The sequence below is a fragment of the Mytilus californianus genome, unplaced genomic scaffold (genome assembly GCF_021869535.1).
Source record: "Mytilus californianus isolate M0D057914Y unplaced genomic scaffold, xbMytCali1.0.p SCAF_1, whole genome shotgun sequence".
NCBI classification, from domain to species: Eukaryota; Metazoa; Mollusca; class Bivalvia; order Mytilida; family Mytilidae; genus Mytilus; species Mytilus californianus.
In genome coordinates, this window is record NW_026262581.1 from 107,842,343 (window position 1) to 107,848,342 (window position 6,000).

The window sequence follows — 6,000 nt, forward strand, 5'->3', positions numbered from 1 at the left end:
GTAGAAGAAGGCAAATCGTTACAACACATGACAAACAAACTGGATAAGGTCAGCATTTTTCGAAGTGTAACTATCAGTGGTACCAGTAGTCACTTGTGCGTTGGAAATAGGATGATTGACAATGCAAAGACTATAAACTCTTTTAATGCCATTTTACTTAAAAACAAAAAGTAAACATAAACAAATATTACACACAACTTGTAAACACTATACGTGATTTTAACATACCAACTTTACGTAGTTATCGTTTTTGTGATAACATTATGACAGTAAAAACAAATAAAAGGAAATTCATTTCTTTTATATTTCATACATTTTGTTTATAAGTTAACCTGATATGATGCTACTTTTTTGTTATAGTTATCTTACTGAACAGTAGCCCGCATGTTTCACAAAATGGTGCTATGCAGCAAGATACAACGATACCAATAACTTTCTGGCAACAACCAGCGTAAATTGAGCACGCTCTTAATCCAGGAGTAAAACACCAAACATGTCCAAATGTAATCTGAGCAAACGTACATCCCCACTGTAAACCTATGCATAGACCACACAGGGTTGTCAGGAACTTATAACAACAATTCTTTCCTCCATTGAAGCACTTATAGCTCATGTTCCAAACGCAGTCAATGCTATGTGCTCCTTCTGGCTCTCCCAAAGCGTCTTCAAACATAACCTAAAAATTGTTAAAATGTATATATTTTTTCAACATTTTGAAAGTTATTAAACAGCATTTAAGTAAATTATATTTACTCTTACGGGAAGACTTGATGAAAGATAAAGTACTAAACAGTATAAATTATTTTTTCATATGTGATATTTAGTTTTACTTTTTTGACGATCTGATAAGCAGACAACATAAATTCAATTAATATTTGTAAAATGTCTCTAAACAAAACAAAAGAATGAAATATCAACAGAAAAAAGTCTTTATATTAGTCTAATTTTTCCTTTAAAAATCATGAACAATATTTTTAAAAGTCAAGAGGTTGTAAATTTTACCTTAACATGGTCGTTCAAATCATTAGGATCGCGGTGTTCCATATTAAGTTCTGCCATGACTATTCTGCACGATCTTTGTAGCTCTCAGATTTGTAAATGACTGAATGACTGTAGATTTTAGGTTAAATATCTTGTATCTAAAAACAAAGAGTAAATTATCACGGTGCTATGACAATTTTTTGAAGGCATGGCTTTTTGAACTCTTTTCTCCTAAAATGGGTTGGAACTTTTATAAGAAGGCCGATCTTAAAGTAGTATTTACTGGTTTTGATCGATAGTTATCTCTTACTGATATTTATCTGATTACTCTTTAAAGTTTTTGGTAATTGCGTGTCAGTTACAAAAAATTTAAAATAAACTTAAAACACATTTTTTTAGTATTTAAATGTAATTAAATATAAATTACGTTGTCAAGTAGTATTGAATTGTTTTACACGCGTTTGGTTTCAGCTGCAGATATACTAAAAATGTAAAAAAATGCCAAAACTTGCTTTGCTTATGCCTCACAGTTGACCTTTAAGGTTAAACATATATGTATATAGTTTTTACTTATTCATGAATTCTGAAGCTTCACGAAAACAATTGTTAATAACACAAACAGTAACGGCGTTTCAATCATAAGAAGTAATTTCAACCGAAATTCGAAAGTAAAACTTAAGAAACCAGAATTCAAACATCTGTATTATATACAAGGTAATGATTGATTATGTCTAAGAATCCTTAAATTATGGATTAGAGAGACAATTTGAACTTTGAAGGGAAAGAGAATCAGTGTTCGAGTTTATGTACAATTTTTGATAAACTTCTCATTTTTAGCATAGTTAAGTCAACACAAGAAGGTTAAACTCTAAACATGATACCCCAATTATCATCGAAATTAGAAAAAAAACGTCAATTAATTATGTCCTTTAAACTTTTTCTGTAGGAAGATCACCTGTCAATCAAAATTAGACAGTTCTCCGTGACAACACGGTAGACCAATAGACTTTTTGAGTAACGTTCCTTTACAGAAACTATTAAATGGTAACCATGAATACACCAATATAAAGATATACATCAGGTATGTACAGTTATTCACTGAGAACCCCTTCTGACTTCTAAGGCACCACCATGACCGAACAAGAAATTGACTTAGTGAAGAGAGATCCAAATGAACTTAACAGTCATGTAAAGGTAAGATACACACATAATTTATAGGATAAGCATCCATCAACTCGTAGCTTTATTTTAATTGTGCAAGGTCGGAAATTAAATTTGTTGCAAAGAAAAACAAAAACTAGAGAAAACAAATTTATACCACACCTCATTATTTTTATATAACTCTAGTAGTATTATCAGAGTCATTTCATAATTTTCGCTAAATGGTGTTTACTGCTGCAATGATGTAATTTAGATCAAAGATTACTATGTGAAATTCCATTAGTGAAGCAATACTGAGAACAGTGATGATCCACTTCGATACAGTTACGATATTACGACATTATACGCGTTGGTCTATTAATTTGGACAACGAGCATACTTTCTTGTACAATTTGCGCGAGTTTTTCTTTATTTTATTACTTTTATCATTAAAGTCAGATTTATTTCAGATCGTAAGTTTTTATGATCTGCTAACAATTTATCGTTACAGATGTAAAGTAAAAATGTAGCTTTATACTATGCATTGCGGAACGAGAAGAAAAACATGAACTCATATTTGAAACTTATTAAGTCTGTGGTTATTTAGGCAAACATTAATATCTTATATATATGCATTCAGCTAACAAACCTTCTGTAATTAAAGGCTGCTGTTTACCAAAGTGATACACGGTTTACATATACATGTATAAAAATAATTAATGCAATTTTTTTAAATGAAATTGGTAAAGTGTTATACTTTTGATTAAAGGTGGCCTTTGAAGATGTGTTGGGGGAACCAGATGGAGCTCACAGTATTGACTGCGTATGGAACCTCAGCTACAAATGTTTTACCGGGGGCAAAAACTGTTGTTACAAGCTGCTAACAACTCTGTGTGGACTCTGTATAGCTCTATACTGGGGATGCATGTTTGCACAGATAACATTTGACCAAGTTTGGTGCGTCACACCTGGTTTACGAACATGTTCCATTTATGCAGGTTGTTGCCAGAAATTCTTTGGCATTTTTGTACAATGTTGTTTAGCACCAGTATGCGAGACATGTGGATTAATCTTCAGCAGAATAACTATGGAGAAAAAGTGAAGAGACGGCTGGATTTGTCTAACGTCTTAGAAGCTGAATACTGTGATATTTTAAACAATCAAAAATTGTTTTGCATTATTTATTAAAATAAATTATTTTGAATTATTTTGATGTTTGTTTCTTTATATATACAATAAATATTAGAAACTCTTAGAAAGGAGAGGACTCTTGAAAGAGTCTTTCCTCTGTTACAGTCTAAAGCTGAGCCAAATAAAATCGTCACCCTATAGCAATTCGATACGTCTCTGTATAGTTTAGATGGTTTTCTCTTGTCGGAAATGCTAGAATAGTAACTAAAAAGTAAAATAATAAAAATACCGAACTCCAAGAAAAATTCAAATCGGTGACTTGGTACAGGCATTTCCTTATGTAGAAAATGGTGGATTAAACCTGGTTTTATAGCTAGCTAAACCTCTCACTGATATGTTCTAAAAGCGTTTGGTTCTTTATCTACAAAATTTGTTCATGATTAGAAAATCATTCGGGAGATACAAGACTGTATGATAGTTGGTGATTCAGTTTGGTAGGTTGATAAAGGAAAGGGTTGTGAGACCAAGAAATTTAAAACTGGTTAAGCACAAAGAATATTATAAGATTTTCATAAAAGAATAACAAAAATGTTTTGAAATTCACAAACAAACATAGACCCGATACTATAAAAGTTGTGTGGATAAATTCAACAAAATCTTTAATAGATCTGACACCAACACGAAATTTCGTTAACTAGCCACCCCCTTTCCCCAGCCAACCCCCCAACCCCCCTCCCAAAAAAAACCCCAACCCAACCAGAAGAACAGAAGAACAGAAAATTTAACAGAAGAAAATCACTGATTACATCATTTGTCAGTTACAAAGTAATAGAAAAACTCAACCGTTTATTGATTATTCTAATGCTCATCCAATATATATATATATATATATAAAAAGTAAAGCATAATTGGACATTCAGACGGCTGTAGACAGTAATGTAACTAATGGTCATTGACAATCTCTAGGCAACTGTCGGTAAGTGATATATATAATAAGAATAACTAAAGAAATCAAACATTTCAGTTGCTAATACCTTGAATTTAAGTAAAAAAAATCCCAGAAAAACATTGACGATTAAACCAAATTTATAAATATCATGTTTTAACTCAATTTATCACTTTAATATCAGTTGAAATTTATAGTTGATTTTGCTTAACGTGAAAACACATAATAAGTTGTCAGATAGAGTTAATTCGTTTATAAATAGTAGTGTGTAAATAGATTAGTACCTAATTACACAAAATGAAGTTATGTGGATAAATATGACCATTTTTCCGAGGCCATAATATTCACAAAACATGACTTTAAGTACTTTTTAAACATTCAATGTCACTTTAACCTAATCGAAAATTTGAAGAACATTTCAAACAAAAAGTAATGTCATATGTAAAGAAGGTGAATATGAATCCACATTCAGAGTACATAGGCACTGGATATGAAAGAGAGGCGAAAGATACCAAAGGGACATCTCAAACTTATAAGTCGAATAATGTGTAACTAGAACTCATGTTTCAACCAACAGCTGTCGCTTCCTTAGTTAGCTTCATGAAGTAGTGAGCATATTTTTACCTTGCTTTCTAAGTAATGTGAAGTTTTTTTAAGTTAGTGATTGCCTTGTTGGTAGCTGCGCTATTTAGGTTATTTATTGTTTGTTTTATCTTGGAACCTTAAATACGAGTTTAGTCGTCTGAACTTTAATTCAACCGATTGTATCCTATTCTCAGAGGGGAAGGGGGACTTAGATCTTTTTGTAGAAGAGTTGAGCTGTTGAGAGATTGAGTACCTCCCCTTTTCACATATTTGAATAGCACACATACATGGCCTATCATATATTTTTTTTACACAAAATCTACCTATAGCTATCAGCTTTTGCTATTCAATCATCCTAATTCCAGAGGCTCATTCCTATCACTCACTACATAAGGCCCCCCGCTCCTTTCCGAAATCTTATTTCCGATTGTGACAGTATGGCATATATGGTCTAGATGAGGGGGAGTTCGTATGAACGTAAGTCAAACTATCTGGGTCATTTCTTTTCTTGGGAATCGGTTGTTGGTAGTTGTTCTGTGATCTGTTGGACTGCCCGGTTTGTTTGGCAATTTCAGTTATCTCTTTTAATATATATGTATCATGAATGTCAACTACAGAGGTCAAAAATTGATTTCCACTCATGACTCGCTTGAACTTGTTTTTAAAGGTTTGATATATAATTGCGGAGAGTAATGAATTTATCTGCAAAGTAAAGATACTTTAATTCTAATGACAAAACATATGGATCATCTGAGGAATAGTTTGGAGACAAAAAAATCTGAATGTCATTCCCGTCATCTAAAACAGATCATTGTCAATATTTGTGTTCCAAATGAAAGCTCATGGTCAGTTAAAATGCGACTAACACATAACATATCCAATCAACATTACACAACAACCTACTTCTATGAAACAAAAAGTGACTAAAAAAGCAAGGTTACATATTAAATAATGCACCACCGCGTCTTAAATACAAATATAATTGTATAGGAATGTTAATATTGAGACCATAACAAACGGAATAAAAGCAATATAGATTGTTCCAAAAAGGTCTTGCGGCATAAGTCATTGCTACATCTTATATATCAGTTAACAATGTGAAATTAGAAAATAAACAGTATACTCTTTTCTACGGAAGCCATAAAAGGACATATGTAGAAAAAATCGGTATCTCGGTTTCTTTTCCGCGATCTTGCGGCTAACTACAGTATACAGTT